The 23,066-nt window shown below is 43.0% G+C and overlaps 1 protein-coding gene across 4 annotated transcripts in view; it reads right to left on the minus strand.

The window, feature by feature from the left end:
* TLN2 (talin 2) overlaps positions 1 to 23,066 on the minus strand; it is a 439,345-nt gene that overhangs the window by 238,564 nt on the left and 177,715 nt on the right. For 3 of the 4 annotated variants that reach the window (XM_030318034.1, XM_030318031.1, XM_030318032.1), the window contains exon 3: positions 21,578 to 21,655. The exons of the other annotated variant lie outside the window; for it this stretch is intronic. The gene's annotated coding sequence lies outside the window, so the exon portion shown is untranslated. The remainder of the gene's footprint in view (positions 1 to 21,577; positions 21,656 to 23,066) is intronic. 4 annotated transcript variants of the gene reach the window in all.

Consider the following 23,066-nt stretch of genomic DNA (forward strand, 5'->3'; position numbering starts at 1 on the left):
GCTAAGAGAAAGGGAGAGAGAGGATCCCAAGGAGGCTCTGCGTCATCAGCACAGCGCCTGGCATGTGGTTCCAACTCACAAACCATGAGATTATGACCTGAGCTTAAATCGAGAGTCGGACAATCAACTGAGCCACCCTAGCACCCCGTAAGTCCACGTTAACCTTAAGTCCAAATTTAAGTTCGCATGTTTTAGGTTGAGCATGTTGTAGGATTTTACGATCCTCATTTTTAACTGACTTTTGATAAAAACGAACTGTTATCCTCATTAAACTAATTTTGACAAACTGAACTTATTAAGTCTGATCACAACAAAAAGGTGGCTTCCTTCACATCCCTTTTTACAGTGGAGGAGGAAATGCTCTTTACAGCAGCAAGGTGGAAGGGTGGTGAGGTGGAGAGAAGGAAAGGGAATACAGACAAAATCAGAAAGAGAGCCTATTTTAGAATCCTAAGCAGCAAAATCAAGCCTGCAGAAAAGTTTAGAACATTTAGATGCTGTAATGGCTAATTAGAAGGACAGTGCAGTAATGCACATGCTACTATCTGTCACAGAGGATTTGATCAAAACTCATAAAAGTGGGCACAGTGTTCGAAAAATTCTAATAAGGCACTATAAATTCCAAGGGAAAACTAAACAGCTTATAAACAATTGAGCAAATGTTTTTTAAGCTAGCTGATGAATGTCATACCATTGCAAAACAAATGTTTTTAAAAATTGGGCCCATGGTATGCAGTAACTAATATATTTTTATTAAAGCCTTATTGAAAATAAAATACACATATTTAAAGGATATGAATTTTTACATATACCTGTGAGATGATCAGGACTATCAAGCTAAAGAACATACCCATTATTCCCCCAAAGTTTTCCTGTACCCCCTGGAAAGCCCTCACTGCGAAATGTCACTTTCCACAGTCCTCAGGCAACCAGGGATCTGTTTCCCGTCACCATACATTAGTTTGTGGTTTCTAGACTCTTACGTGAAAGGAATCATGTAGCATGTACTTTTTTGGTCTGGCTTCATTCAAGTGGCATTATTTTGAGAGCCACCCATGTTGCTACACACACCAATAGTTCGTTTCTTTTTACCGTGAAGTCGTATTCTCTTGAATGGACATAGCACACTTTACTGATCCTCAAATGGACACCTCAGGTTTCCAATTTGGGACTATTATCAATAAAGCTCATAGTAACAGGTGCATGTGTCCACTGTCCTGCCTCTGGCGTCCACATACAAGTCATTTTAAGGACATAGCTTACATTTCTCTTGGGTAAATACCAAAGGGTAGAAGGTCTGTGACACAGGATAGGTGGTAGGTTTATTCAAAAAGTGGTACTGGGCAAATTGTTTATCCGGAAAAAAAAAAAAAAGTTCTATCATACCTCATACCATCAAATCTATGACGACATTTTTTCAATTAAGAGAGTTTGATTTTTAAAAAAATTTTTTTAATGTTTGTTTATTTTTTGAGAGAGAGATTTATGGGGTATGAGCAGGGGAAGGGCAGAGAGAGAGAGAGAAGAAGACACAGAATCTGGAGCAGGCTCCAGGCTCTGAGCTGTCAGCACAGAGCCCGACGCGGGGCTCAAACCCATGAACCGTGAGATCATGACCTAAGCTCAAGTCAGATGCTCAACCGACTGAGCCACCCAGGCGCTCCAAGAGAGTTCGATTTTTTAATTAAAGCATAGGTAGGACACAAATAACTGAAGAAAACGTCCAACCATTTTCCAAAAGTATTGTACCATTTTACATTCTTGCCAGCCATGTCTGAGCTCCATTTGCTCCACGTCAACTACAAGTAGCTTTGTAGGACACAGGACCACTTGTCCATGCCACACTTTGCATATATAGCTTTGCTTACTTTAAAGAAACCAGAGTGTAAGTTGACCATTATATTTATTGAAGGTGGAATGTTAATTTCTGCCCTTATCGTGTAGCACAACTTATATGGAAAGGCACCAAAGTATGTTCATAAGAACAATGATATACATTCACTGACTTATGCTTATATGGCCTACCATATTCTTAATGTTATGTATTCCCTCTTATATATATCTTACAACAACCCTGTGAAGGTAAGTACTAAAATAAAACCATTAAATGCACTTTATATGTGAATAAACTGAGGGAAAGAGACAACAAAGTATGACCCATGGTCATGGAACTAATGAGTGACAGACAGAGCCAGGACGTGAACTCCAAAGCCTGAGCCCTGAGCTTTGGTTCTTTACTATTACTTACAGCCCCTGCGACCATCTACACATTTCTGAATGCTGGTCATTTTTCTCCCAAAGCAGCACACTTCTTTCCAGTTCTACCTCAGGCAAATGATTTCAAATCTTCAAGAAGGAGATTGGGTAATAAGCCTAGAATATCATTTTGAGCTAAGGAGTTAAACCCAATGCTGGATCCTCATAACACGAACATTTCCATGTAATAGAAAATCGTCCCAGCATGACAGAAGAGATATTGATAAAAAAAAAAAAATCAACCCAGTAGATAGCACCTATTAAGTGTGTAAGTCAGTCCAAAAGAGTGAGAAGACATTTCAAAGAGCATGCTTATTTTTAATAAAGTGCTCTTCCATTGGAAGATGAGGGAAAAAAGTCTCACGGGCAGGCAGACTCATTTCCATTGCAGGTCAGGCTGCCGCGGTTTTCCAAAACCCAAACCAGTTGCTCAAAGTCCTTCCCATGAAGATCCAGGGCTGGAAGATAAAACACCCTGATGACCTGGCTAAGAACTTCTTGGCATTTGTTGCCGTCATGCTCAAGGGTAAAAACAGACGGCAATTATGCAGCCACTTCTTCGTTTAAAGAGAGCCTGAGAGTCCACCGGGGACCAAGGGCAGCACTTATGTCAGGGAGAAAACCGGGGAAAGAACACTTCCTAGCAGCAGCAGACCATGGCATCGACCACATCATAGAGAGTATTGATTCATCATCATAAAAAGAAGGAAGGTTGGAAAAAATAACCAGCATCTCCCAGCTCTCTGATAAAAGGGAAGCAAATTACTCTACTAGCAAGACGAGGCCGGGTAGAGAGGTGTGCGCATGAAGGAGGACTGTTCAATGATCAATCAAAAGACAGCTACTGTCTACCAGGTGCAGAACATCGCGGCACATGAGAGGGGGTAGGTGCATGGCACGGCTGTGGTCAGATACCCGCACTACGCAGGAGAACAGACCTCTACTACAATTCTGAGCTCATCAAGTGAGAGGAAGGGTCTACACTGTGAAAAAGATGACCTACCCCAGTGACAGATCAATAATGATCCACCACCGACATCTTTGCCAACACTGACTAAGTACAGCCATGGTGCCAAATCCTTCCAAAACACTGCCTCATTTAATCCTCCCCAAAATCATGTGAGGCAGTCATTGCTCATCTCCATTTCACTGATTAGTAAATTGATTGGGGTAAGGCCCACGACTCACTCCTGACCACACAGCCAGTAAGTGATACAACTGGAAATCCAAAGCTTCTTTCTTCAACTCCAAAGCGGACGCTAGGCACGAAGTTACACAAACTCTCCCAAGCCATCAGACGATCATTCAAGAATGTTCCCTCTGGTTTGAGAGAGCATAGAAGGGTCCCACAGGGAGTAAGGGGATGAGCTTCCTGAGAAACTCAAGGGAAAGAGTCAAGAAAATTACGAGACAAGGAAAGGCTTTGAAAGGCTGGGCAACCGCTTGGCGAGATGCGGTCAAACAATGTCACCAATGCGCACCATTTGCTTCATACTGCGAAGCTTTAGTGATACAGTAACGAGCAACTAATGCAGTCCCCACCCTCCAGGGACTCTGTTCGTGGATGGAGGCAGAGATCTCCAAGTGTCTTGACAGAGTGAGCCTACAAGGCAGGATGTATTCCTGGGGCTCCGGCATGACCTACGATCGGTGGGTGTTTCTCTTCACCAAGGGGCATGGTGCCGCCCTAAGTCAATAGTATCAAGTCACTTTTCAATTCCAGCACCACTCATCAGCTTTAAAAGGGTTGGGTTTTTTTTTCTTCCTCAAATTTTTGATGATCCTTGGATTATATCTAATTATGAGATGAAAAGGAGGCTTCATCAATATTTTAATATCTGCCTATCTTAAATTGGCATATAGAATATGAATGAGATAATAATATATAATTACCTCCATTCCCTTCCTTGTCCCCCCCCCACCAAGCTTTCCCCTCCAGAAGAAATCAGCTTTCAAGTCATTATGTGGGAAAGAGGTGTCAAGCAAGGTGTGTGTGTGGGGGGGGGGGGTGCCATGGTGGCCTAGAACAGAGAAAAACTACAAGAGACTCCATGGTGTTACACTGGAATTTAAAATACTGGTGTGAATTCATGGTTTTCAAGACAGGTAGATGAAAAGAACCACCTGCACACACGCAGAGATACACAGAAAACAGCTGTGTGGGCTTAGCAGTGATGTGTGCACGCAAAGACAGATACACAGTTAATCCCCACTATTCGCAGATTCTGTATTTGCAAATTCACCTCCCTGCTAAAATTTATTGGTAATCCCAACAGCACTTTCCTCGATATTTGTGGACACAAGCCAAGTGGCAAAATGGAGTCATCTAACGTACACACTCCAGCTGAGGTCCAACAAGAGGATGTTCTGCCTTTTGGTTTCAGCGCTCAGACTAAACAAGCATCATTTTTCTGGTTGATAAAGGGTCATGATATTTGCATTTGCATGTTTTTGTTGATGATTTAGCTGTTTAAATTGGCCCAAGTGTGGTGGAACACGGTCGAGTGTTCCTAGGCCCAGGAAGGCTGCGATGTGCCTTACGGAGGGAATGAGTAGGTTGGATAAACTGCAATCGGGCTTGAGGGCTGTTGGCCACTGAGTTCAATGTGAGTGATTCAACATATATTAAATATGGCTTATTTAAATAGAAACACACATAAAACAAGGTAATGTACTGATCAGCTAAAAATGTTGTGACCAGAGGCTGGCAAGAACCTGACCCTGTATTTCCCCAAGGAGCAATGGTTCAACGTTCACTAATTCAGTATTTCCTCAGACAATGTAGACTGTAACTGCTGTGAATAACAAGAATCTAATGTATTCCCTAGCTCTGTCCACTGAGAAGGCCTGGGACAGAGGATAGCCCAATATCAAAGAACACACAGGAGCCCAGATCTTGGCTTCAAATTACCTCTCTCTAATGCAAGCTTACCAGGGATCCACAGAGAAAGAACTGATTATAGGGATGAGCTAAGGGAAGTTTTAAGATAAACACTGCACATCTTATTAAGTAAAGAATTGCTCAAAGAATGAAGGAGATGTGTCAAAAGGACACAGAAACCAGTTTGAAAGGGCTCCCACTGGCCGAATCAAGAACAATTTAAACACCAAACTGATAGTAACAGACCTACCTTAAGAAATGCAATATGAAAACGTGAGTCCATACCAACATCAATCAATGAATCAATAAAAATTTGAGGAGAAATGAGATAGCTCCCGAGTAAGCTCCAAAGTACTTCCCTACAAAATAGTTATTCTTAAGAACAAGGGGAGAAAACCTTTTCAGAGGCAAAACCTGGCCAACAGCACATCAAACGTGGGATGACAGGAGCATCATCAATACTGAGACACATCTGGATTGTGCACCACAGGACAGGATGCAAAAACCACAGAGCATCATTTCTGTGATATTCATGCCCAAGATGCAACACATGAATTTAACCATGAGGCAAGACACAACCTAAATGGAGGGATACACTACAAAATACCTGGCCTTTATCTTCAAAAGGGTCTCAATCATCAAAGTCCAGCAAAGATTCACAGACTGTCCTGACTAATGAAGACAAAAGATATGTGACAAGTAACTGCCACAAATGATTCTGAACATGATCCTCCTGCTTTAAAGGATGTGCAAGGGACATGTGACACAATAGCATCTGAGGATTACGTGGTAGCAGTTTAGACGATTGCACTGTGGCTAGGTTCAAGGAGGTCCTTTTACAGTAAAAGTAATTGGAGGTGATCATGCATTAGGGCATCAGATGGTTCAAGGAATCATTCTTTGGGCTGTACTTCCAGCATTTCTGGAACTGTGTGAGTCTTTAAACATTTTTCTGAGTATTGGCGGGGGGGGGGGGAGATGTGTAACAGAGCAATAAGCACGGCAAGAATGAAGGACACAAGGGGGCATCCCTCTATACTAAACTCTTCATCTGCCCCTAGAGCAGGTGCCATCACCACAAGCCCACAAACCCTGCAGACTTACTGCACCAGCCCAGCCTATCCCACATAGCCACCGTTCCTGCAAGAGTGCTCTCCACGGACAGACCTTGAATACTCACCCTATTCCTCATCTGGCTTCTGTTGAGCACTGCCAAGGGTATTCAGGCACTCCCTCTCCGTCCTTACCTGTGTGGACAGCAGTGGACAACAGCAGCCACTCCAGCAGATTCTCCCATTCTGTCTGACCTACTCCTGTTCAGTCTCCCCCATAATCTCTCTTCCTCGCTTAAACCTCATGGTCCAAAAGTTCTTTCCCAGCCCCTCTTCTGTACACCCTTGTGTGGTGGACCTCATCTGCTCTCACGACTTGCATCCATCAGCTCTGCAGATCTGTCCTCTGCCCTCCTTATCCAAGTCTAGTTGTATCTTCAAGCCCTTTCATAAGCTTATCACCTTCTTTGAAAATAAACTCATCACTTCTTCCCTGCTACCATTGCTCTGAAACTAGCTCCCCTCCCTCCTGCATTCCTGATTTCAGGGGAACCGGCATCCACCCAACGGCCAAAGCCAGAAAAGAGGCACTTAGCCTTGACCTGAGCCTCTCCTGCGCTCTCACATCCAACCACCCAAGTCTTGACTACGACCTCCTAAGACTCTCTCAAATTGGTTTTCTCGTAGGATGCCATCATTCCTGCCCAAATTACAACAGCTTCCCACTGAGCTCCCCACTTGTACTCTTACTACCCTTGAATACACACTCCACATCTCACTCAGTGGCCTCCCTAAAGTTTTCAGACTAGATCCTCCTCAGCCTTAACCATTTAAAGGATTCTGACTGCTCTTAGGAAAAAGTCTACACTAGATATCTACACTACATATTACAAGACCTACTTTCAACTCTATCTTAAACCCTCTGTACCAACTAAACTATAGTATTTCCCATCTCTATCTTGCTAGCAACAATGCCCTAAGATCCAGCAGAACGCCTGGCATTTTGTAGATGTTCAATAAATGTTTGATGAAGGAATCTATTAGATAGGGAGGGAGGACAGGCCAACCTAATTTTTAACACAAATACCAACCTTCAAATATATACAAGTATTAAACAGATCACTCAAATCCTGGGCAAGCGTTTAACAAAAATGTCACATAGGGTTTGCACAAAATTATAAGCAGGTCAAGGTCCTTGAGGTTAGACGTTAAAGAGCAAGAAGACAGACATACTTCCTCACAGTCATTCAGGGAGGGATTCTTGGTGTGATGTGTCACACCAGGACCCGATTCCACTTTACTCAATTCCACACAGTAAATGTGAGGCCCACTGTCTATGGGGTGCTGACAGTAAACTCAGAAAGAGTGGAGCAGTGGGCCTACCCAGGGACAGGGAGACACATATGCACACACAAGCACACATGTGTGCACAGGGCCCAGAGAGAGTCAGGATGGCTTCACCAAGGGGTCAAATAAAGCCAAAGGAAAGAAGACCAAATTACAGATAAAAATCAAATGAAAAACGCTATGGAAACTCACTTGGCACATGACAGTGTGGAAGGCTGTTTCTGAACCTTTTATTATTCCTTATATTTTCCTAAAACTCTACTAAGCTATGGCCATTCTGGAGGCTTGTTGAAGAAGAGAGGCCTATATGCTCCCAACTACTGCAACTGGCTTCACATTAGGGACTGCGGGGGAGTCCAAGGAGAGATGGAGTGAAGAAAAAAACATGCAGAGGCAACGGAATTAAGGCCACTTTAGTGTAAAACCATCACTGAAATGGCATCAGTAATCTAATTAAGAAGGAGGAGTCACGCAGGCAGGCCACCATCAACCTTTCAAATCTCAGGAGGAGCTCCAGATGTCTGAATGACAAATAAAAAGCTACCGTGACTTCTGTGACCCCATGATGGCTCTGATGCCTATTAAGCACTAAGAGAGATCTTTTCCACGTAGGAAAGAGTCTTGAGAGAAATCCAAGGGTGCTTGAAGGGCAAGAAAAAGCCTTCGAATACAAAAAAGAAAAGCAACGTCCGCAACATCCAAGGGACCCATGACCAAGGATGAGCAAATTACTACTGTGCAGACACAGCAGCAGCATAACCACATGGAAAATTCATCAGGAGATAAGAAAAAGGCAGAGGGCAGTCCAATCAGTGACAGGGATGCCTCCACACCGACAGCCACAGCCCAGCATGAACATGGGCCATGGCAGGCTTGTGCTGAACATTATTAATTCCATTCTCAACAGAAGACATAGGTACAGAAAACTAAGTTTTGCCAGTATTTTTAATTCTAGTAGGTGGTGGAATTAAGATTTGTACCCAGGTCTGCCCAACTTCAAAATCAATGACCTCCTGTTTGAAGTACTCCATCTACTCATTCCCTTGGGCATGACTATTCCTAACCAGATGAAAAAGGGGGTGCCCAAGTAAACACTCATAGAAGAATGTGATAGTGAGGAAGTTAGACGGCAACACCGTGGTGAACAAAAGCCTTACCATTGTCCTTCCACTTGGGTTAGCACAATGAATGCTCAAGTAATGAATGATCAACACGGTATTTTGACCTACCATCCTTCGTGGAGAAAATAGGTTCTCTAGGCCTGGATTCCACCATCCCTGAAGTTTTTACTATTAATCTACAGGAGTTCCTTTCCTAGTATTCCAATAATTCCAACCCCAAAAAAGATTTTCTTGAAATGGTAAATGTTTCCTTACTGAGTTCTCTATGCTATCAGTAACACTATTAACTAATACAGGTTAACTAACCACACAAGTGGCAAGGTGACACATTACACCATTTATTAGCCTCATTTGTAAGTCTATCAAAACGTATCCTGTGTGTCCAAGGAAGGGAGATTCTGACATACCATCCCTCAAAGGCCTACCTGTGGCAGCATGCATCTCTCAAGCAGCATTTCCTGAAAATGAAGACTGAGGCAATTCAGGGGATTGGCTCACTCAAAGCAGGGAGAGGCTGGACAGCCCAACACTGCATATTGCCCAGCTTCCTTTGCAGCTCTGGAGTCCAATGTGACAGACTCTCTCCACGAATGAGATGGGCTCACAGGCAACTTTGGTTTGGAACTGAGGCTTGGGGAAAGAGGCAGGGTGTTAGGGCATTCACAAAACGCAAGGTCTCTTGGCAGAGAAGGCATAGGGAAGGAGCCAGCATCCCAAATACTGGGTTCCTAATTCGACAGCTTCCCACAGCCTTGGCAGTTTTCCTAGTTCTGGTAGGAGAAAATGGTTCTGGGGGTGTGGGGGTATCCTAGAGGCTTCACCTAGAGCCAATTCCACCTCCACACCTTCCAAGGATTCTGGAAGCACTCATCCTCTGCATTCAATCTACTTTAGCTTTAACTCCCTCAAGTAGATTTTGTGTCTAGTACAGGATATGTGAGCAGTAACAAGAAGCTCATCACTTTCTCTAGTTTATTAAATTCATAAAATATTAGGTATAAAATACTGAGCCACAAAGGATCAAGAAACAAACTCAATTTATTTTAATTATACTTTGCCATAATATCATTTGGGCTAGGGTAATTCCTATAAACCATAGTATCACACAATTTTATAAACCTAAACCCACACTGTAATTCACCTCATTCATAAACATGAGGTAACTTGACCTACTTTCTAATATATTCAGCTCCTACTTGTCTGCATTAATCTGCAGTGACATTTTAAAAGTTGCTCTAATAATTTCCATTATATGAAAATGCATTTTTTCATTTATATCGTCTTTGATTTTCCTCCCACAAACAAAATGCTGTTTTCTCAACAGTCAGCTGCAAATGTCGCAGGAAAATGAGAGGTACAAGGCAGCTGACACAACAGGATCACTGGTGAATGGGCTCAGTATTGGGTTTCTTGATGGGGTGAGGGTGGGAAATAGAGGCAGGAATGAGATGACTCTGCCCTCACCCTCACACAATGTGCAATGAGGATTATGGCTCTCTCTTTGTATATAACCGATGGAAGATTAAAGAGTACCAATTTTATACATAAAGCAAATTCCCTATCAAACAATATAATGAGGTCCATGCTTCTCAATAATTCTCCCATCTCAGGTAATACAAAAAGAAGAAATCCATTCCCTCTCCCACTGACACCTTCCAATTATATCCACATGGAGACCATCAACAGCCAGCCTCCTGAACAGCCTGGGCTCCTCCCCTCTGATGGAGTCCTCTTTGATCCAATGTCCATAATCCTTTTGAGGAGGTCCTTCCTGGGCTCAAGAACTTTCTACGGCTCCCAAATGCCCAGATCAGAGGTTGGCAAACTATGGGCAACAAGCCAAGAATGACTCTTGCATTTTTAAATGGTTGGGGGAGAAAAATCCAAAAGAATCCTATTTCATAATACATGATAACTGTATGAAATCCAAAGTTCAGCGCCCAACTCTACTTTGATTGGAACACAGCCACGCTTATTTATTTATGAATTATCTATGGCTGCTTTTTGTACTCCGACACCGACTTTAGAAGCTGCAACAGAGATGGTAGCTCAAAATATTTACAGCCTGGGTTTTCTGCCGGAAAAGATTGCCAACTCCTGCCCTGAAGTGTAACGCTGAATGACTTTGGCCAGGCAACACTGGTGGTGAAAACCTGGATTCCACCAGGCTTCCTAAGCCTGATTTCTTCTACTTGAAGACAGAATGTCTATTCCACCCAAAAGCGTGTCTCTATTTCTCCCAGACCTAACTTCCCTTTTTCGTTCCAGAGTTTGCTTCATCCCACCAGCTTGCAGACATCCTTCTCTCTCTTCATAAAAGGAGTCACATTATATACACAGTTAACTTCCATAAAGTTAGAAAAGAAAAATAATTTTAAGGGTGCCCGAGGCTATTCCACACAGCACTATTCATAATAGTGAAAGATGAAAAACCACACACACCCACCAACAGGGCAGGCTGAGAAAGTAAGAGCAAACTCACACAGTGCAGGACTGGGCAGCTGTACAAATGTGTGTGGATTATCTCTGTGCACTACTCTGGCCAAGAGCCAGGATAAATTAAGTGAAAAAGGTAGGTAAAATATGTACAGTATACTATTGTGTACTGAAAAAGGGAGGGATATGTAAATATGAAAGCACACACATAATTGCTAGTATAAAAAAAATTGCGCGGGGGCGCTGGGTGGCTCAGTTGGCTAAGCGTCCAACTTCAGCTCAGGTCATGATGTTGCAGTTGGCGAGTTCAAGCCCCAGACTGGGTTCCATGCTGACAGCGTGGAGCCTGCTCGAGGTTCTCTCCCTCTCTCTCTGCCCATCCTGTCCTCTCTTTCTCCAAATAAATTTAAATAAAGAAGAAGATAGCGCAAAGACAAACCGTATTTTTTTCAAATGGCACATATGGGGAGGGAGGAAACAGGACGGCAAGGCAAAAAGGGTAAAACCAAACCCCTCTGAATATTCCTCACGTTGTAGATGAGACTTGGAAACCATGACAATATTGCACAAAATTCAGTTGAAAAGGGAATCTCCCAAAACCAGAAATGAAATCAAACAATGAACTTAACTATATATACAGCTGGTGGCACAATCACACAGGTAAGAACTATTCCAAACATCTTTACAACTAAGTCTGTTGTGTATGACATATCATGAGATACAGCAAATGAAAAAATATGGGATCACTGAGACCTGGGTGAGGGTGGGGGGGTGGTGGTGAAGAAAGAACATAGATATAAAAGTGATCAAGTAGAACCCTCTATACCTCAATTTTACTTAGAAGTATCTATACGAATAATTGGTTTTACGTTTATATATAAGATACACAAACACAAATACACATATATACACGTATTCCCTAGTTTGGTCCACTGAAAAGATTCAGAAACAACGATGAATCCAATGAGAGTAAACATTCTTAGTTTCTACACTGTGCCTTTTAAATACTCAACGGAACCAGAGTTCCTTGGAAAAGTGGCAGATCTAACTCGGGAGTAGGAACCAGGTAAGACAAGCCTGTGACACTGTGTCACACCAGAAAGGATACTAAAGAAGAAGAAAAAAACCTCAAATCTTGTCCAAAAGGATTTGGCAGCCAACTTGAGTTAGTTTCTGCTGGCCAGAATTGGCACAATTTGAATGTCAGTAAGGAGATTACATTGAAATGCATCAATTATATTTACACCAAAAACAACAACAACAACAACAACAACAACAACAACAACAAAACAAAAAATAAAACTTCAGGGATCACTTTTGGAGGATGCCACCAGGGAACCCAGTGTATTTGAAAATATAGGGAATATCAAGCTTTGATCCTTGCTTCTATGAACCTCAAGGTAAACACACAATTGCCATGAAACTTCTCCTTAACTATTCTCATATATAAATAAGGAAGGAATGATAGAACTGACAATCACTATTTCACAATCACTAATGAACGAAAAGATACAGGCAATGATCAACGACCGCCAACATCACAAAAGAGTGAGACCATTCGTGACTATGAATTTAATGAAAATACACAGCCTACGTTTGATGTAGGCTTGACAAGACGGAAACAAATATCTGGATCTCAATGTGACCAAAACCTAAGCTTTAACAAATCATAAAAAACACAAGGAACAGACCAACAGTTTAAACAGCACCAGAGAGAAGAAATCATTAAAATCCACAGTATGGGAAATTCCACAGCCTAGTTTCTCCACCTCAGCACTACTGACATTTTAGGCCAGATAATCCTTTGCTGTGGAGGGCTGTCCTGTGTGCCATAGTATTTTAGCAACATCCTAAGCCTCTACCCACTAGATGCCAGTAAGCCTCCCTACAATGTGACGAGTAAAAATATCCCTCAACACTGTCATATGTCTGTCGATAGGGGAGGGAGATCATTCTCAGGCTTTCTACTCTAAAGGACAAACAATCCAGTTTCTTCAACAAACAAATCACAGGGGGGTGGGGGAGATGGGTCTCTAATCTTCTTCTGATCTGGACTGACCCCATCAGTCAATTGCCACATGGAAGCCTCGTTTGGATCCTAATTCAAATAAACAAACAAACAAAAAGGATGTGGGACAACTGAGAAAAGTCAAACATTAATTTGATATTTATTGACATTAAGGAAATATTGGTAATTTTTACATTTTTAGTGTGATATGGTCTAAGTCTTACCTTGGAGAGACATATACTGAAATACTGATAGAATAAAATAGCAAAGAGGTGTTTCAAAATCGGGAGTGGGAAGAAAGAAGGGTACAGATGAAACAAGACTAGGATTAATCCTTGCTGAACCAGGATGGTGGACATATAGTTCACTATAAAATTCTCTTCGCTTTTGCATGGGTTTCAAAGCCTCCATAAGAAAAGGTATAAATAATCAACCCGGCAGGCAATTCCACTCCCACTCAGAGAGCAAGCAAGTCCTAGAAAGACCACGGAAGGGACATAAGAACTTTCAGACACTGAGCAAAACCCAGGGAACTAGGTTTCTCTTGGGGTCCTACCTGGATGCCCAAGCCGCTCTACCGTTTACAACATGGGCCTTAAACCAAAGCACCAATGACTTAGCAGCAAGCTCTTCCAGAGCTCGGAGAAAAGCCTGCTCTGTTGGACTGACCAGGAGAGACAATACCAGCCCCTCATGGGGCATCTTCCCATGGGATGTTCAGGAGCAATTTTGTCTCCGAGGGTTTTTTGCTTTAAGTGCTGGTTTTAAAAGTTTATCCCCAGGTGACTGGGTGGTTCAATCAGTTAAGCATCCGACTTCGGCTCAGGTCATGACCTCGCAGTCTGGGAGTTCGAGCCCCACGTTGGGCTCTGTGCTGACAGTTCCGAGCCTGGAGCCTGCTTCAGATTCTGTGTCTCCCTCCCTCTCTGCCCCTCCCCCGTTCACACTCTGTCTCTGCCTCTCAAAAATAAGTAAACATTGAAAAAGATTTTTTAAAAATAAAAGTTTACCTCACTTTTCATACCCTCAAAAAAAATTTTAAGAAGTTTACCTCCAAGTAAGATGTGAAATTTTACTTACCCTGCAAGGAGCCCACGCCCCTGCCAGCCCTAAGTAGCCCATCTCGGGACTTCATTCCAAGTGAGAAAACATCACCTTCTCTCTTGCTTAACCCACTGTGGCTTATAGTCTGTTCTGCTGGAAGGAGCAAAACTGAAACCAATTCACTCAGAAATAAATGCTGCTTTCTTTTGGAAACCTACTCTACCCCTTTAGATATAGCTCCTTCCTCCAAACTTCCTCTCCTCCTGCTCATTGGTCAGATGCCTCTGCACCTGTGGAGCGTGGAGACCCAAGAGAACAAGGCCCACGTCGTTATACTGTGCGGTGTTGATCTGTATTTGTCCTTCCTAGTTCAGAAAACTGAATATGCTTCCTCTGAATCCAAACGTCTGAGAACAGTGGCCAACCAAAGAGACGAGGCCTCACTTTCACACAGGTCATGTCCCGGGGCCTGCATCAAACTTTCCAAAGCGCTGGCAAAATGAACCACGCATCCTGCATGACCCCGATGCCTGGAGCCAAATGGTTTCCTACAGGGGAGATGGAATCGTTTTCACTACTTAGAGGTAAATAAATGGAAGAATATGTAACTAATTTGGGGACTATTTAGCACCAGGTAATACAAAGGTAATACAAAACCCTTCTTCCCTTCTCTTGCTAAAGGGTTGGGTTCAGTCCCACTCTTCTAGAAGCTCCATTTCCAAACATGGGATAAAATTTTGATCAAGATTTAAACTGTCCAAGTAAGTCACTTTTACACAAAGGTCAAGTCACCTATATAACTGTGAGGATTAGTGATCTTTGTAGAATGGAACCAAAAAGGTCTCACCCAGATTATAACCCTACCTGCTTAGCACCCTATCCTCTCCTTACAGTCAGTCAGTAAATATAAAAATTAAAAATAGTCAGCCGGAATTGGATCATTAGAAGTTCTTACTAGGGTCACCTTGGACTGCGTATCACTACTAAGTCTCAAAGCAGGAGAGATTACTTCTGTAACCATTGCAACAAGGTAAATATTGACCCCTATCTGTGCATTAAGACTGGACGTCATTAAGGCTAAACACCTCTCCCATATGTAAATGAGGTGCAGCTCAACCGACTTCCCTTTCATTCACTACTTACTTGAGAGCACAAACTGAGTAGGTCTAGAGGTTTGGAAAGTAAGCACTGTTAGCACTTCGACAGAAGACGTTAATGCTACTACTGCCTTCACTGAGCAGAGTGACAAAGAGTAACGCCAACCACTCGTCCATGAGCTATTTGCCTAGAAAGCAGACGACCAACTCAAGACAGGCTTGAGGAGAGACTGCTCGTTCCACCTTACCCGGGTCTGCATCATGAGGAGAGCAAGCAGCTGGAGAAGAGGAAGCCCAACGCCGTGTAAGGGAGCCGCCTGCTTTGGGCACCTGCCATCCACCTGGTCAGGACCATAAGCGTAATCCACCAAACACAGGTAAACGGAAAGATTTACCCAGACCGCCACATTCATAAGAAAATAAAGTGTTAAACGTAAATGTGATGGTCTTCCCAAACTCTCTTCTAAAAGAGCCACCAAAACACAATATACATTAAGAGGATCAAATGTACCAGACTCCCACACATATACTCCAGGCTCTAAAAAACCCTCTAAACCCACCAACACCATTGACAAAGCACCTTTTCCCTATTTACCAGCAGGGTTGAGTAGGAAGCCCCTGTCTCGCTTCAAGTTCACAAAGGGAACACTGAGTAGGTAAGGAGAGTGCCATTTCTAGTCACAGACTTCTGCATAATGAATTCTTGGCCACACAGCATACCCACAACAAGGATGAGGGTGGAATTAAGCAGGGCTGGTTTTCCTTAGAACAGCAGCCATTTGCTCAGGGTGGGGGGAGGGTCCGTTGAAAAAAGTGTCCATGACATGGCAGGTAAGTCTTTTCTCACCTAGGAAACCACAGCTGACACCATGCCCCCCCACCCAGCCCAGGATCTAAGAAGGACTTCCCAGGGGAGGCCTTGGATCAGTCTCTGATCTAGATCTCAACTTCTTCATGGAAGCAGTGTCCATGGTAATTTTTCTGTTCCAAAGGGCTGGTGTGAGCATTTCTGCAAACACCAGGCCTCAAATGCCTAGGTGCCTCACACACCAGATCCTCAATAAATGAAGGCTAATTTTAAAGACCAAGGTGATTACCTCTTCTGAGACACCAGAGCCTGAAGCCATTTTTCCAACAGTATTAACACTGATTAGCTTTTCCAGGCCATCAGCACTGGCTTAGGGGTAGGCAGCATACCCTGAGAATTTAGACGGTTCTGGGTTGAAGGTGGAGGGTGGGGGGCAACGGGACTAAGACCTCCAAACCGAAAGCTGGTTCCTCGGAAGGACGGGAAGACTGAGAAGCTAGGAAAACTTGAGGCCGTGCCCAAGATGGCTGTTACCACCTAAAAGGGAGAATCCATTCAAACATGCTCCACGGAGGTGCCAAGGTATGGGGACAGCAGGCCCAGAGAGGAAGGACTATAATCTCACCACGTAACTGGGCTGTGATGGGAACAGCTGCTACCCTCATCCCAACAGAGTAAATGCCGCTTCTTGCATTTAACATTCAGAATCAAGTCACAGGTAAATCATGGAAGCCCGTACTAAACGAGAGAATATAAATATCACCAACGTGGAGCATTAGAAAATCAAAGGTACAGCTGCCCCAAATGGAGAGGTAGATGATGGTGGGGGGAGGGGGTCAACAAGAAACAGCCTATGGAGGAGACAGAACAAGGATGGAGGAGGTTGCTGAGGGGGCAGGGAGGAGACAGCTATGGGACTGAAAATGTTAATCAGCTGCAGGGAGGAAGGAGAAGGGGGATGGTCAGAGTGAGCTCATCAGCAATCACAACAAGACACCATCAACAGCTCTTAAAACTGATCAAGTGAGAAAAGGTGCTGTTAGCATAGTATTTATACATGTCCAAGCCACAAAAGTAAAAATGATCTGCAGGGGGAAAAAAAAAAAAAAAGGTGGTTGCTTCTGAGAAAAGCAAGACTAAGTGAAGGAAGAGGTAAAGTAAAACCCTATTGCTTTCATTACAAGCCGTTCTGGAATGTTTTCCACTGTTAGCCATTTGCATGCATTACTTCGACTAACATTATATGACAGGCAAGATCCTCTAGAAGACTAATGTTTAGATCACAGCTGTAGGTTTTTTCTCAACTTACAGCAGGCTTCACGGTGCTGTGTTGAGTACTTGCAGCACGCTTAAGCTGGCCTGCAGCATGCTTAAAGTCATGTTTAAACTCTGCGAGTAGACTAGTTATTTTCTGGTCTGAAAAGCTGTCCAATTCCGATTTGTTAGAAACAGAAAGGCTTTGTTGATCATTTTAGGTCTTCAGAATATGGGACTTCATAGCTAAACTATGGGAGTTTTAAAGGTTTGTGTTCTATAGGAGACTATTTCAACGCAGACACAAATATTCCAGAGCCGTCAAGTTCGGGAATGACGATCAATTCTTAGAAAAGGCTCAAATCTTGAGCTCTCCACAGGGCTAACCTTGAAAGAGATTAAGTGATGAGCCTCATTAGTCAAAAGGCATACAGAAACAGCACATTCTATTATACCCGTGAATTCCTAAGTTTAATGAAACACAATCTGGAAATTGTTGTTGTTCTGAAACATTTACTAAGCACAGACAGCAGAGTGAGGAGCCTCGCACATGACAGGGAACCCTGATCAAGGATGTGATGCTAATTAGGATGATGCTAATTAGGACTCCCAGCCACTCAGGCAGCCCACAGGGGGGTAAGCAAGTGGCAGTGCCTCCGGTCAACCAGCAGAGTAATCTAAAGAATCCAGCTAATAATGGAGGATGGCAGGAAGACAAAAGTGCCTAACAGATTACATTTTTAATGAGGAAAAATAAGCATCGGAACTCACCTTCCTGACGTCAGAGCTTTTAAGGGACTGATAATGACAAACAGCTATGTAGATCCTGCTTTGAATTTTACCGATTCAAGACCTCCCCTAAACAGCACTGGGAATTAACGATTCCCAGAGAGTCAGAAACAGTGTTTTTCATTTAAAATTGGTTTTTAAATATTTTTCTTACAAGCCTGCAGGGAAAATGGAGATAAGTTCAGAATATTACATCTATTCTTAAATCCAGAATACATCACGAGTCATTAAGTAAAACGTTAAACAAGTCATTTGTCATATGTGCCCCCCCAAACACTTTATCAATTTCTCTCCTCTCTCATGCACATAACCCGTTAAGAGCACACGTTTATTCCCGTGAAGCATGGCTATCTCCAATTCTCAACGTTCACCCCTACAAGATCTCGCCCAGCAGTGCTTGGCCTTCTGAAATACTCAGAACATGATTGATTGATTTTATTTTTCATTCATTAAATTGTATTCAGCCTCAGCCTGGCCCACATCCCTTAAAGCAATTCTCCCCTCTCTGGTTTATGTCAAAATAAAAGTTTCTGCTAGCATTTCTTCATGACTTTAGACACTTTCAGCAGTGTCAAGATTTCAGATAATTTCTCGTATTCGTATACATTTAAGACAAATGTTGCTGTTGTTTGATATAGCTTTTTCCTAAAAAGGATAGTGAAATAAATATCCTCAGAAAGCAAGCCAAATGAAACATACGAATCAGGCAGTAAACCAAGAGAAGGGTTGACGGAAGGGAAAACAACGAGGTAAGTCTGTCAAATTTCATTTAAGTTGCCAGAAAATAGGAATGTTAAAGGAATCACCAGGGGAGGAATTCCAAAGGACTGAACCACTGTGTTCCTATCAATGTTGGCCACAGTATGATTTCACAGAGCTTTCAAAAGCAGCCAGGATTATGTAGGCATCTTGAAATAGGTGTTATTACTGCTCCTTCCCCACAGTATTTTCCTCTCCTAGTGATTCAGTCCATTATTGCCCCTGTTCTCCACCCACCCTGCCCCCAGTCACAGCCATACACCCCAAGGAGAAGTAAATGAAAAGCCCAGTTTTCCCTTCTGTACAGGCCATGGCCTAAGAAAGCACTTGGCTCACTGCTCTCGGATCTGGAACCCAGGAAAAGGCTTATGTCTGAGGTGCTTCCTGCCCTCTGGGCCCAAGCCCCTTAACCAAAGAGGACCTGTAGGTCCTCCAAGGACCACATGCAACACCAGGACAACCAAATGGTTCCTGAGCAGGAGAGCTCCCTTACCCTTTCCTAACCCCTATACACGTGATCCCACTGCCCTCAGCGCAGAACTCTGGGCCGTGCCCTCCACCCCTCCCCAGTCCTCCGCTCCTCACACAGACTGTAAGCACTGGTCTCCCTGCAGGCTGGCATTCAGCCCACTGCACTCCTGCCTCTCAGCGTCCCCACACTGGAGGGGCACACTCATCTGTCAGATACTACCTGGCCGGGGGGCTGCCCACCATGGTGAGAAAGGAGGATTCTGTATCCTTTTATCCAACAACTTAAGATCCCGTCAAATTTATGTTTACATTGACTGCAAGATAGCTCACGGCTCAATTGCATGTTCATGTGAATCAGCCTTTTTTATTTGGGTTTCCCAAGAGAATGGTCCCTTCTCTTCTGTTTGACCTCACCTCTCAATTCAACTAGGCTAACTGTCACGGCATTTTCTCGCAAGAGCTATTGTGGACTACGGTACAGTTCTATCCTGCTTCAAAGGAATGAGACAGTTTTAGAGGCAGAACAGCCCTTAGCCATCAGTCAGGCATGCCAAAATTTCTCAAATGCCAGTCTTCAGCCAAGTGCTGGCTAGTTCATGGCTAACAGTCGCAGGTCAGCAGGGAAATGACAAAGAGGTGTAAGCAGAAGAGAATTTTCATGTATGAAAATGCTAAGCGCATGCCATCTAAAGACAAACGTAGGACATTCCTACTTTTTCAGTATTAAAGTATCTGTTTTTTCATGAGATGTTAGATGCGAAGTTTTTTTTTTTTTTTCAAATCTTTAATGATGAAAAATTCTGAAGCAAAATAGTATAGGATATAAGCATAGTGAAGACTCACACACTCATCCAGCTTTAATAATGATCAACTTTATATATACATAGCCAAAAACATATACTAGAAATTGGTCATGAAGTTTTTTTTTTTCCTGTTCCACAAAATCTCAAAGTGTGGGAACGACTAATTGGGGCCAGCCTACACGTTTTACAGATGAAGATACGAAAATTGGCAAAGATCAGCTTGTCCCCAGTTGTGCAGCTGGTCAGAAACAGAACCAGTAAGCCTCGTGTGCCACAATACGGTTTTTGAGAAGAGGGGCACAGCCAATCCTTCTTAACCTGTCAAATGTCAATCCAAGGACAGCAAGGACCTGCCTTTTGTCCCTGCCGAGGGAACTTGGGACTGTGCAGCCCCATCTGGGACAATCAGAGTGCAAAACCCATAATCTATAACCCAAGTTCATTTCATGTTAGAGCAATAGTGTTCCATCCCTGGAAGGCTCCAAGAGCCACCAAGCAGTTTCACAGTGCAATGACTACTAGAATTTTCTACATTCCTTATCAAACACTTCAAAAATCAAACGTTTATAAAGCAAACAAGTGTGAATAAATGAGAATTCATGCTGTAAGGTTAAAAAACAGCTACTTATCCATTCTTGCAGACTCCCATTCTCACCCCACCCAACTACGAGGTGCAAAAAACAAACAGCAATGTAAGTAGTAAGACCAGACAGCTAGCTACACAGGCCTGCCTCAGAAAATATCAAATGAGACAGGCTAAGTGACAATGTTTCCACACTAAGTTTTATCAATGCAGGGAGTGGCTAATTGGTAAGAAGATACATCTTTTTTTAATCTTTTTTTTTAAATGTTTAATTTTGAGAGAGAGAGAGAACACGCGCACACCGAGGAGGTGCAGAAAGAGAGGAAAACAGAGAATCTGAAGCAGGCTCTGTCAGCACAGAGTCCGACGCAGGGCTCAAACCCATGAACCGTGAGATCATGACCTGAGCTTAAGTCGGATCCTTAACCAAATGAGCCACCCAAGGGTCCCAATAAGAGGATACATTTTTTAGGGATCACGGGGTGGCTCAGTCAGCTCAATGTCCAACTCCCAATTTCGGCTCAAGTCATGATCCCATGGTTCAGGAGATCGAGCCCCTTATCAGGCTCAGCGCTGAGCCTCTCTCTCTCTCTCTCTCTGAAAAGTAATTAAGCACCTAAATTTTTTTTTTTTAATGTTTATTTGTGAGAGAGAGACCGAGTATAAGCGGGAGAGGGGCAGAGGGAGAGGCAAAGAATCCAAAGCAGGCTCCAGGCTCTGAGCTGTCAGCACGGAGCCGGAGGCAGGGCTTGAACCCGAGAACCATGAGATCATGACCTGAGCTGAAGTTGGACTCCCAACCAACTGAGCCACCCAGGTGCCCCAACATTTGTTTTTTAAAGAAGATATATATTTTTAAAGGACTCACCGAAATTCTCAGTTTATGTAAAGAGTTGATTTCCCTGAAGATATCCTAAAGCATCGGAGAAGCCTTCATCAGCAATACCTAAAACAGTAGAAATCATCAGAATCAAGTGATATTATAGATGTCAGTTTGGGGGGGGGGGACAATTCTCCATCTATACATTTGGTCATTTCCCCCCATACTAAGCATGAAAGGAAATAACTCAGGAAACAATGAATTTCCGCTCCAACACATGGGCTGGGAATTTTCTTTACCAACAGGGAATTGAGGTCCCAAGACAGTTATTTCAAAGACCAAAATTATGTTACTGTTGGCAAAGAGGCAAAAACTCATTCCTCCCCTTCCCTGTGGTAAAAGTCCTTAATGGTTTTGAATTTAAACAAAGACCAAATGTATACATCTCCCCACCCACTTGCCCCCACCAGTGTTTAGAACAAAAATCAGGCACTTTTCTCCTTTTTAAAAATTAGCTTACAGGAGCCTTTCTGGTCTCATTCACCCTTTTCGTACTCAGCTCCTCGAACGTGTCTATCAGGTGGTCCCTTCTTGCTTCAACTGTTCCCATCTTATTCCCGGTTCTCGGAGCCATTCACAACTGACCATTTAGCATCCCAGTCCCTGGGAACCCAGTCTGAAGCAGAGAAGCACCATCATCGACTGTCCAAATCAAAATGGCTCATAGCCACAGTTAACAAACAGGTATCTGAGTAAGAACATATATGCGAATCCTTGAAACAGGATAAACATTCAACTAAAGAACCAAGTACTTGTATGAAATAGACCCAGGTACATGTAATCATACCTGGGTAGTTATGTAAGACTAGTTAATAAAAGGTGTTGGTTAGCTATTTGGGAGAAAGAAAAAATCTAGATCTCTACCTCTCTGCTTATAAAAAAACCAAACTCCAGGTAGAATCATGAGTCCTAGAAGAATATATAAACAAATAATTTTATACCACGGGGACAGAAAAGCTTTTAAAAAAATTTTTTTTAATGTTCATATATTATTGAGAGAGAGACAGACACACACACACACACACATACACATGACATGTGAGCAGGGAAGGGTTAGAGAGAGAGGGAGACACACAATCTGAAGCAGGCTCTGAACTGTCAGCACAGAGTCTGACATGGGGTTCGAACTCACAAAGCCTGACCCAGGGCAGGGCTCAAACTCACCAACTGTGAGATAATGACCTGAGCCCAAGTCAGATGCTTAACTGACCGAGCCACCCAGAAAAGCTTTTTCTAAACAGGACATCAAAAACTGAAACTATAAAGGAGTGAGACATCTGGCTGGGTGAGTTTTTTAAAATTTCAAATTTGTGAATGGCAAAAATGTGTCAAAAATAAAAACAAAGAACAAAAGGTGGTATTTTCATCAAAAAGTAAAGTAAGAAACTAGGTACAATATTTATACAGCAGACATATAAAGGCTACTTTTCTTATTAAGCAAAAAAATGAAGCAGTAAGAAAATAGTCCCATCAAAAT

This window comes from Lynx canadensis, chromosome B3 (assembly GCF_007474595.2).
Source record: "Lynx canadensis isolate LIC74 chromosome B3, mLynCan4.pri.v2, whole genome shotgun sequence".
NCBI classification, from domain to species: Eukaryota; Metazoa; Chordata; class Mammalia; order Carnivora; family Felidae; genus Lynx; species Lynx canadensis.